Here is a 12,131-nt window from a genome sequence, read left to right as displayed (position 1 = left end):
GTTCATTGAGCCCAACCCTGTAACTTTACAGATTTAAAAGAAAAAAGAAAACCCGAGTTTTAGATAACTCTACAAAGATTTTCCTAAAGCCAAACAGGCAGGTAGGCAGAAATAAAAAAAAACCCAGTTCTTCTATTTCCATATCCAGCACTACATCTACTCCCCCTGCACTTCTTTTTGCTTTACAAAGCAGTCACAAACTGCATTACTTTTCAATATTTTCCTTTATAGATCCATATTCAATGTCAGGTATACAGGCAATAATAAATGAATGTCATAGTAACTCTGATTATCAGAATATATTTACAAAATTTACAAGATTTCAAAAATCCTACCAACTTCTACAGAAATGACATCAATGCACATTATACAGTGAAAAATGTGTTAGCACAATTTTTAAATCAGGAAAAATAGAATGCTAATTATGTATAATATAAATATCACACCGATATGACTATTCATTACCACCTCATTATCTAGGTGATAAATATCTTTATTACAGATAGATTAAAATTTACCCACTGTTACACTGTCATTTTCAAAGCTAAGAAGAGAAATTAAGTCTCCTGACTACTATTGCTTTGAGACATGGATAGCCCCAAAGCAGGGATACTGTGATAGAGATCTGCCTGATTCCACAAGCTATATTTAGCATCAGAATATATTAATTAACATAAATGGAAGAATTCTATCAGGCTTGAATGGTCAAAGCTTAGGAAAAGAAGCAATAGGTTAATATTTTTGGAAAACAATTTGTGCATAGGAAAAAAGGGGACACTAAATTATACTTTTACCCAGTCAGTTAAATAAAATTTTATTAAGTGCTTGCTACATTCCAGGCATTGTACTCAAGTCTAGGAATACAAGGAATACAGTGTAGGAATATAATAAAAGTTTTTAAAAAGTCCCTCAAGAACATTTACATTCTAATGGGGGAAGACAATATTTAAAAGAAAGATGTAACTGGGGGTAGAGGGAGGGAAGGGGCTGATGGATAAAGATGAAGATTTTCTATCTTGAAGTCATTATAGATAAATCCAGAGTGCACACTGGCAAAAAATGAAAACATGGTTAGCTTGGGTGCCCCCTTTAAAAGAAGATTTAGGATGCATCCAATCAAAGGGAGATGTCATTGAAACTAGGCCATGAAAGAAAGAGAGTGGGGAGAGAGAGAGAATGACTGAGGATGCAATCTACTGTAGAAGTTAGGAGAAGCTGACTACAAGGGCATAAGTAAAAGGTTAGGATTACCTCCTTGTTAGAGAGACTAGGAGAAAGGCAGAGAATGCCAAGTGACACTGAGGATCTTGAAATTAAAAGGATTGGAAAAGAGGAAGCCCAAGGTGAAGTGTCAAAATTTCCTAAATAAATTAAAGACCAAGGTCCCCAGTTGGAAAAGAGAAAAGAAAGCAGGGAGGTATCGGCGGAGGCTGGAAATAGAAAGAAAAGCTTTGAGGTAAAGAATCAATTAGGGAAGATTAAAATGACTCTCTTGCTGTAGAGAGGTCCCAGTTAAAGTTGGATAGCATCAAATTTTAATGCCCCATTCAGAAAAGTTGTGAGACTTTATTCTACACAAATATTTGTAGCAGCATTTTTATAATAACAGAAATGGAAAGCAAGTAGGTACCTAGTGATTGGGTAATTGCTAAGAAAAATGGTTGTATAGGAATCTCATTACACTGGGGAAAAATTGCCTTGAATATTAGAAAGCAGAGAAAATTTGCAGTATTAATGCTAGGTAAACAGAACAGGATAATTTGCATCATGAATCGGAGGAAAATACTGAAAGACTTTAGAACTCTGATTACTTCAGTATTTAATAGTGACATCAGAAGATTGAAGATGAAATATTTCTCCTATTTCAGTATGTCACAGGTATAGAATAAGCCAAAAATCTTCAGACATGGTCAAGTGTAAAACAACTACAAATTAAACTGTTGTGAGATGGCTAGCGAAGCAGAATATGAAGTTATTGGAAGTGACCATGATATAAAAAGAGTATCAATAAAACATCTGTTTAAATCAGCATTTATAGAAATAATATCAGAAAATCAGACAGGCTTTTGGGATACAGCAAATATCAAAGATTAAGGCACAATCTAAAATATAGAAAATCAGCTGGTGTGAGAGCAGAAATAGGAATAGGGATTGGTCCTAAGTTTTCACTAATATAAGCAACTCTCAAATGAGAAAACTATCTCTTCTAACACAAGCCCAATATAATTAGGGAGTTAGTTCACTGGAGTTCTGAAAAATTTAGACTTTGCCCAGAATCCCAAAGCTACTGTCTCAGCCCTTTTGGCTCTTTATTCATTTGACCAAGTGATTTCTCTGACAGTGCCACGAGAAAATAGAAATATCTAAAGGAGTCTTATATGAAAATCAACACTTTTTTTCTCCTCTGTTTTCTTTTATAATGATTACTAGATGTGACTAGCCATTGGCCCATAGATTTTTAATTTAGATAGAAGTTCTGAGGCCCCATAGAGATGCTCTATTATACATAACATGGAAAAGCTTTTAGAATTTGCTGATCAGCCTTTAAAACTGGGAGCCCTTTAAATCATACTACCACATCAAAAGGATGCGATAGTCATGTATAGCCATGTGAACATCTGTTAAATATGAGTTGGTTACAGTGGAGTAAGCAATTTATCTGGATAGCTGTTATCATTATTGATGGAAAAGAAAAATGTACTCTGAAAAATTGAATGTTTAAAGTTGTATACGTCCATATATTTTAAAATTCAAATGTGATAGATTGAGTTTAGGGTTGTTGATTATCTGAAGAGTTTTCTATTAGATTATTGAAACATTTATTATAATATAAGGTACTAAGTGTGCTTTCATATTAATGCCTCCTTTTAGCCACACTACACTTAACATATGAAAGATGCTTTAATATTAACTAATAGAAAGTGCTCACGAACTCAGTAAGCAGATTTTATTTTACTCTATTAAGAAAGTCAAAGTTGTAAAACTGATTTCCTGAACCTTGTATGAGATAAATTGCTTCATACGCTGCTAAACTGCAGTCTAAAGCAAGAAGTATATATCTCTCAAATAACAGAAAACTTTACTGTAAATATTTTACATATACAAGCAATTTTGATGAAGTCTTTTAGATTTTCAAGAAATAAACTCCAAGTAAAATAACAAGCAAAATTAGATTAACACGGAGTCCTACAATGACAACCATTTGCATTTTGAAATGGACCAAGGGACTACGTATTCTTAACAATGAAAAAATGAGTTTAAATGTAAGTGACTTAAATTTATTTAGTCTAAAGAAAAAAAACAGTAGTCATTTCATAAAGTTTTGTTTAATAAGACTCTTGTGAAAGGGAGAACTGACAAGAGCAAGGAAAATGGTGAAGAGCCTCAAGTCCATGTTATATGAAGTTTCACGGAAGGAACTGGGAATTAATCCAGAAAAAAAAAGATCTAGGAAATAGTTGGCAATTGTCTTCAAGTATATGACAGGTTGTTACAGAAAAGATAGATCTGATTTTGGCTCCAGTAGGCAGAGCAACCAGTGAAAGTCCACACACACAAAAACATAAATTTAGAAGATGTCAGGAAAAACTTCCTAATGATTAAGACAGTCTTTAAGTGGAATAAAATGCTTTAGAAACAGAAATCAGTATGAATTCATCATTGGTCTACAAAGAGAAATGAGAAAACTTGTAGAGTTATGTGGTGATAGAAATTGTTTTTCAAGTATGTGTTGGAATACGTTTCCAGTGCAGTCCATTTCAATGATGAAATTCTGTATTATAAATCCCAACCATCTGAAGAGAAAAGAAATAGTTTTTAAGGCAATGACAATTTTCTGAAAGTTTGTGATTGAAATTTTCTGGAAAGAGAAGGGGGAGTTTCTTTGTAGTATCAATCTCTGGTGACCACATGCATGGCTCTATAGCAAGAGAAAGATGAAGCAAGATAACTACAAAAGGAAGGATTAGAAGAATCTGAACTTTGTGATATTTTCATGAGTTATTCAGAAAGTTCCAGTCAAATTGAAAGGGGGATTGTCTCTTTCAGCTCCAACTCATTTCCCTTTTAGTAAGATTTCATCTTGCACCCATAAATTTCGAGGCCTCGGATAACAGTGGAACTAAATAGAATGTTAGGTTGTGTACCTCTTTAGCAAATTCACATCAAATGAATACCTGTTATATTGGTAACAAGTATAAGAAGAAGAGGGACTTTTTGCTATGGTGGCAATTCAGAACAAAAGTCAATGGCACTGGTTCACTCTTTTCCATGTTAACTAACTCCCTCTTTGAAGAATAAAATTTTAAGAATGAGCATATCCTACTGCAACATATCCAACATATAAAGGACTGCTTGCCATCTAGGGGAGGGGGTGGAGGGAGGGAGGGAAAAAAAATTGGAACAGAAACGAGTGTCAATATAAAGTAATTATTAAATAAAAATTAAAAAAAAAAAAGAAATCCTAAAAAAAATAAATAAATAAATAAATAAAAAAAAAAAAAAAAAAAAAAAAAAAAAAAAAGAATGAGCATATCCAATTGACATGACAGCTAAAAATGAAGAAATAATAGGATAAAAAGTCAAAAGAAAAAGAGTAAAGTATTATAATTTTCAACACCAGGAATAAACATCAGGAAAATGGTTCTCAGTTTGAGGATCAAGGCAGAAGAAGATAGTATGCCCTGGAAAAAGTGTTAGTAGGAGCATATAGGGACCTATATTGTTAGGGGAAGAAGACTGATCAATAAAAAGGGTCCTAACTATCTTAAAGTCCTTTTTGTGTATCATCTAGAAGTGGTATAGTTTAACCTAATAAAAGAACTGAAAAGTGTTGATTAGTCTTATGTTGACCTAGACTGTTCTCACAGACATTAAATAGTAACTATAACAAAGCCAAGAAAGATATTGCTACAATACCAAACAACTTCATCAGATGACAGTAAAATCTCAAGAGGATTCACAAATGATAGCTTTATATGCAGAGAACTTCACCAAAGGGAATGTATACTGTGGAGGAATAGGGGCAACCAAAAAGAGCTCTGAGACCATCACCAATGGAGAAGTGACTCTACAAAACTGTGAAGGACAATAAGCTAAAGAGATAGAGATGTGCCAGTGATGTCACAACCCTTCTTCACCTCAAGACTTTAATTTCACAGAGGATCACTCTTTTTCACACTAGTGAATAAGTAGGTTATATCCCTTTCAGTATAGAAGGAGGTAGAGAATCATATTATTGCTAAATTTTTATCTATTTAATTTACTATTCTGTCCCAATTAAATGCTTCCCTATTTGATTTATAGTTTCTACTTGGACTCTTGATAGAGAATTCATCAGAAGGGAGCAAGAGGAGACTTGCATAATTCTCATTAGATAAAAAAGCCTACACTGAATATGATATCAAGAAATCTCAAAGTCCAATAGGAATCCCTGTTCACAAGAGAAAAAAAAATAGACTTACCTACTGGATATTTTAATGAAGTAGAAATCACTGACATCTCAAACCAAACATGTCTAAATCACTTATCATCTTTTTCTCTAAACCTACTCATTTTCCTAAATTTCCCATTACTTTCAAGTAACTCTCATGCTTCTAACAGGTCTATAACATTAACATTATTGGGCATTCCACACAACTCAATTCACAAGTTCAATTATTAAATTTTGTCATTTCTGTCTAATTAAAATGTGGTGACTCAGGCTACTATAAATTTATGTTGCACACTTATAATTGAAGTAAGGCAATCCTTTTAAGCCTCCCCCAAATTTTCTCTGCCATTCCCCACAAAATCTGTTTGAAATCTTATCATTTCTCATCAAGCCTCTCATGGAATCACTTCCCCAAGACCTCATCTTATATTTCACAGGGCATTGTCTTCCTTTTTTCCTGAACTGCCATCACTCAGACTTCCTCTATCTCCTTTTCAACCCTGTCTGTCATGAAGAGACAATCTTTATCCTTGCCAAGGCATGTCCCTCTAAAACCATCCTTGATCATTCTATCCCATCCTGTCTTCTCTAAGAGAATGCTTCCTATGACATCATTAATCAATCTCTCTCTCTTTCTCTTTCTTTCTTTCAGCATCAATTTCTTCCAAAATATTGGTACCTTCCTGATTTCTATAAATAAATTCAATCATCCTCTATCCTTAAAAAAGCCTCATTTGATCCTACTTCTAACTATAATTATGTGGCTCTTTTCTCCTTTTTGGCTAACTCTTTGAGAAAGATTTTTATTTAATCTGGATTCATTATTCAATTGAAATGAGTCTCTCTATAATCACCAATAATCTTTTTATTTCCAAAACTAATGAACTGATAAATGTTTACCTGTTTTGAACTACCCAAAGGAATTGCCACATATCTTAGAAAAGGTGATAGAGCATACTTTTATAAAGTTCTTTTATTAATGGCTATTATGATACAATGAATGAGCAGGATAAGAATGAGGAATAGATCTTCCTTCTCCTTAAACCCAATCCCTTTTTTTCCCATTTATTTTTATTACACGTTTTTATTTTCAAAACATATATTTCAATAATTTTTCAATACTGATCCTTGCAAAACCTTGTGTTCCAAATTTTTCCCTTCTTTCCCCTCATCCCCTTCCCTAGACGTCAAGTAGTTCAATATATGTTAAACATGTTAAAATGTAATTAAATTCAATAGATGTATATATGTTTATATAATTATCATGCTACATAAGAAAAATCAGATCAAAAAGGAAAAAATGAGAAAGAAAAAATGCAAGCAAACAACAAAAAGTGAAAATGCTATGTTGTGATCTGCACTCAGTTCCCACAGTCCTCTCTATGGGTATAGATGGCTCCCCTCATCACAAGAACATTGAAACTGGCCGCAATCATCTTGTTGAAAAGAGCCACGTCCAGCCCTTTATGTAGTGGCAAGATGTTGGAAACTGAGTGGACGCCTATCAGTTAAAGAATAGCTGAATAAGTTATAATATATGAATATTATGGAATATTATTGTTATGTAAGAAACTACCAGCAGGATGATTTTAGAGAGGCCTGGAGAGACTTACATGAACTGATGATAAGTGAAATAAGCAGAGCCAGGAGATCATTGTGCAAAACAACAATACTATATGATGATCAATTCTGATGGATGCGACTCTTTCCAACAATGAGATGATTCAGACTAATTCCAATGATCTTGTGATTATGAGAGCCATCTACATCCAGAGAGAGGGACTGTGAGAACTTGTATGGATCACAACATAACATTCTTACTCTTTGTTGATGTTCACTTGCATTTTGTTTTCTTATTTACTTTCTTGTCTTGATCTAATTTCCCTTGTGCAGCAAGATAATTGTATAAATATGTTTATACATATTGGATTTAACATATTTTAACATATTTAACATATATTGGATTGTTTGCTATCTAGGGAAGGGGATGGGGAGAAGGAAAAAATCTGAAACACAAGGCTATGCAAGGGGCAATGTTGTCAAATTATCCATATATATGTTTTGAAAATAAAACACTTTAAAAAAAAAAAAAAAGAAAAGAGCCATGCCCATCAGAATTGAGCATCCACATCTCCTGGTTCTGCTCATTTCATCTAACATCAGTTCATGTAAGTCTCTCCAGGACTCTCTGGAATCATTCTGCTGATCATTTGTTACAGAACAATAATATTCTATAACATTAATGTACCATAACTTATTCATTCTCCAATTGATAGGCATTCACTCAGTTTCCAATTTCTTATCACTACAAAAAGGGCTGCCATAAACATTTTTGCACATATGGGACTCTCTTTCCTTTATGATCTCTTTGAGATATAAGCCCAGTAGAAACACTGCTGGGTCAAAGGTTTGAAATTCTTTGAGGTATAGTTCCAAATTGCTCTCCAGAATGATTGGATCTGTTCACAACTCCACCAACAATGCATCAGTGTCCCAGTTTTTCCACATCCCCTCCAACATTCGTCATTATTTTTCCTGTCATGTCAGCCAATCTAAGTAGTGGTATCAGGGTTGTCTTAATTTGCATTTCTCTGATCAATAATGATTTAGAGCACCTTTTCATGCGACTAGAAATGTAAACTTCAACTCTTTCCACATATATTTATCCAAAGAAAAAAATAACATGGTTTTAAGTTTAATATGTTAATATACTTAATATGTTTTATCTTATATAGTTTTCACTGTTATAAAATGGTGGTCACACCAAGAGAAATACAGAGTTTGAGGGGAATGTCTGAATTTTTCTCCCATTGTAAAGGATCTAATTTTAATTAAGTTAAGAGAGAGAAAATAAAGTTTTAAATGAAGTTTATTGACATAAGACAAAACTTGGTAAAATACATGGTTTTTATTTTGTGTTTTTAATAATTTTTGAGAATGAGAAAGCAAAATGTTATCATACTAAATTCAAAAGCAGAGAATTAGGAATCAAAAAATAGAAATCAAAACAATTCACTACAGTATAATTTTTTAAATTAGATGCATACTAAAGTTCAGACAAGCAAAGATGTGTGTATTATACGAACACTTTTGTATATGAAAGGCAGCTTAATATAATAGATGAGTTCTATACATGAAATGAGAAAAATCCAAATTAAAATGGTACCTCAGATACTTTCTAGGTATGTGACTCTGGTTATGTCACTTAATCCACTCAGACTCAGTTTTCTTATTCACAAAATGCAAGGAATAATTTTTGTTGTTGCTTTGTCATCTTCAATTGTGTCCAACTCTTCATGATCTTATTTGGGATTTTCTTGGCAAAGATACTGAAGTGCTTTGCCATTTCCTTCTTTAGCTCATTTTGCAAAGGAGAAACATGAGAAAATGGGGTTAAGTGATTTTGCCAGAATAATACAACTAGTAAATAAATGTCTCAGGCCAAACTCCAGAACTGCCCTATAATATGTAAAAGGGCTGATGAGAAAATAAAATAAGACAATATATGTAAAACATTTTGCAAACTTTAAAGGACTATATAAATGTTAGCTACTATCATTAGAGTTATTATATATTTGCCCCAAGAATATTATCTCTCTAACTAATCACATACATGTATAAAGAGCAAAGATAAGTGTTTAAAAACCAGAGAAGCCAAAATCTCATAGCAATTAATGACTGGGGTAATAAATGCTAGCTAGTTTATAACCTAGCTTGCAGTGACAAAATGTGCAAAATTTTTTAAGACTCCCCATAAGATAGGGTGAGGTCTTTGACTAGGGAGATATCAAGGTTGTTGAAAGAAAAGGATAACTATAGGAGTATTAGTACTCAAACTTTGTACTTTGTTAGTACAATTAGGCTCCTTTGTTCTAAAGAGTTCCTCATCTGAGACAGTGAATTTCTTGCTCAGAAGATGGGAAGCCTCAGAGACAAAGTCTGAGAGAATGAAACAAGGAAGGCTTCTTATGACTCGCCAAAAAAAAAAAAAAAATCACAAACCTCTTTAGTATCTTTGCCAAGAAAACCCCATGGACACTATAAGGGTGACAAAAAGTCAGATATACTGAGTGACTGAGCAACAACAATATCTCATGGCCCCAGAGTAATATGCCTGATTTAAAAAAAAAAAAAAAAAGAATAGAGTAAAAGAACACAGTGATACTCTAGCCTAGGATTTCAACTGAACCAGAAACTGAAGATAGTATAGATTACATTCAAGCAGTGTTCAACAACATAGTAACCCTGAGAAAACAATGCTGGAATGTCAGTAGATGCAACTTGAAGGCATCACTTACCCCTTTTCATACTGGCCCCAGCCCCTCCTCCACATAAATTGGCCATATACATTCATTATGTTCATACATTTCTACTTAGTTCTGTGTCCACTCTCATCATTAATTCTGTGGGAAGAGAGATATTTTGTGGGAGAGTATACTAACATGAAGGTGAAGGCTATGGCATTAAAGTCTTACTTTAGAATCTATGTAATTCTAGAATTGAGTTTATAGAACTCTACTTCATAGCTTAAAATAAAAATGTCCAAAATGTTCATAGAACTGAGTTAAGAAGGGTAAGGCATTTTGAATGATATCTATTCCCTGCAAAGATTTCATTACATAATATTCTTCTAACATCTATGTTTTCAGAAAAAAGTTGGATTTGTTAACATGTAAAGAGTAAGGCATCATTGCCTCTTGTATGTTCCTCTTATTCAATCAATGGTTATTCTACTTCCTGAAATATTTTCTCCTTTCTACTTCATCCAACATAACTTAGGCCCTCATTGGCTCTCTCTTGTACAATCATTCCAGATGATCTTCCTACTTCCACTCTCTTTCTAACTTCAATCTAATCTCCATATGCACATCATATAATTTTTTTCATTCCATTTATTCTGAATCCAAATCTCCTAACTAAAAATAAAAAAATTCCTCATAATAAGGTTGATAGTATATTTGATCTATAACTGAAACAGGTTATTCCCATTCTCTAGCCCTTTCAGAGTGCACCAACAAGTAAAGAAGACATGAAGTAAGAAATTGTTAGAAACAAGCTGACTCTGAAACTCAGGTAACAAAGAAATTTTATTTAAAGAGAAAATCCAGAGGAATTGGACATTTCTAGCCAGAAATGGGTCCTACCTCTTTGATGGGAAGAAGGAGCACTAGGCACAGAAGCAGACAAGATTTATGCCTGCTGTTAGTTCGTTGCAGTTCCCTCCTCCAGAGAATGGATTGGTCAGTTCCCCTGAGGGCTACATCATTTCTTACATGCTGCTCCTAAACATGTTCCCCCTCCCACATCATACATTCCATGTTCTATTAATGAGGTCCTAATTCTATTCGGGATGTGTCAACTTATATGTAGGAGGCTTATTAAGCAAGCACAATAAAGAAAAGCTTTTTCCAGGTGCTTGAACCTGGTCAGTTTAAACCAGTTTCTAGCTTAGACATCTTTATCAAAGGTTTGAAGCCAAGTGAGTCTCTTCTCCTGGAAGCTTAGTGGTCAAAGATACTTAATATCTTACATTACCTTGAGGCTTACAACATTCTATGGAAACAGCTTTCAGTATTTCTCATTACTCACAATTTCTGAGGAACTAAATTTTAACTGTTCTGTGGAACCTGGTTTGTCTTACTCTGAGATACCACTACACAACTTTCAGACTGGCTAGAATGACAGGGAAAGATAATGGGGAATGTTGGAGGGGATGTGGGAAAACAGGGACACTGATACATTGTTGGTGGAACTGTGAACACATCCAGCCATTCTGGAGAGCAATTTGGAACTATGCTCAAAAAGTTATCAAACTGTGTATACCCTTTGATCCAGCAGTGTTTCTACTGGGCTTATATCCCTAAAGAAGGGAAAGAGGTGGCCAAGATGGTGGAAAGGACACACACACTAAGCTCCATCTTCCTCTCAAAATACTTTTTTTCATGACAAGGCCTGTACAAGGCCTTAGTGAAATGGATTAGTGAAATGGAAAAGGTAAACAATTCCAAGGAAAATAGAATTAATGAATTGCAAACAGAAAATAGTTCTCTAAAAAATAAAATTGGAAAAATGGAAAAAAATTCCATAGAACAAAACAACTCACTTAAAAACTCAATTGGACAATTAGAAGAAAAAAGTGAGTCAAGAAAATAATTCATTAAAAATCTGAATTGAACAAATGGAATTGAATGACTTGAGGGGATACCAAGAATCAATCAAGCAAAACCAAAAAAATGAAACAATGAGAAAAAAAAGTCACATATTTTCTTGGGAAAATAAGAGACCTGAAAAATAGATCTAGGAGAGACAATCTAAGAATTATTGGACTTTCTGAAAAATATGATGAAAAAAAGAGCCTGGACACTATTTTCCAGGAAATTATCAAAGAAAACTGCCCAGATGTTATAAAAAAAGAGGGTAAAATAGTGATTGAAAGAATTCATCCATCACTTACTGAAAGGGATCCTAAAATCAAAACTCCAAGAAATCCTGTGGCTAAATTCCAGAACTCTCAGACCAAGATAAAAATACTACAAGCAGCTAGGAAAAAAAATTCAAACACAGAGGAGCCACCATAAGGATTACTCAGGATCTAGCAACATCAACATTAAAGGATTGAAGGTCTGGAATCTGATATTCCAAAAGGCTAAGGAACTTGGTATGCAGCCAAGAATAACTTACCCAGCCAAAATGAGCATTT

General features: G+C 33.8%; 1 protein-coding gene across 5 annotated transcripts in view; it reads right to left on the bottom strand.

The window, feature by feature from the left end:
• The window catches only part of CADPS2 (calcium dependent secretion activator 2), a 678,782-nt gene that overhangs the window by 641,317 nt on the left and 25,334 nt on the right, over window positions 1-12,131 (bottom strand). The gene's annotated exons all lie outside the window — the stretch shown is intronic.

The sequence above is a fragment of the Antechinus flavipes genome, chromosome 5 (genome assembly GCF_016432865.1).
Source record: "Antechinus flavipes isolate AdamAnt ecotype Samford, QLD, Australia chromosome 5, AdamAnt_v2, whole genome shotgun sequence".
In the NCBI taxonomy this organism is placed as follows: Eukaryota; Metazoa; Chordata; class Mammalia; order Dasyuromorphia; family Dasyuridae; genus Antechinus; species Antechinus flavipes.
The sequence above is the reverse complement of the archived record's forward strand: the minus strand, read 5'-3'. Positions and strand labels throughout refer to the sequence as shown.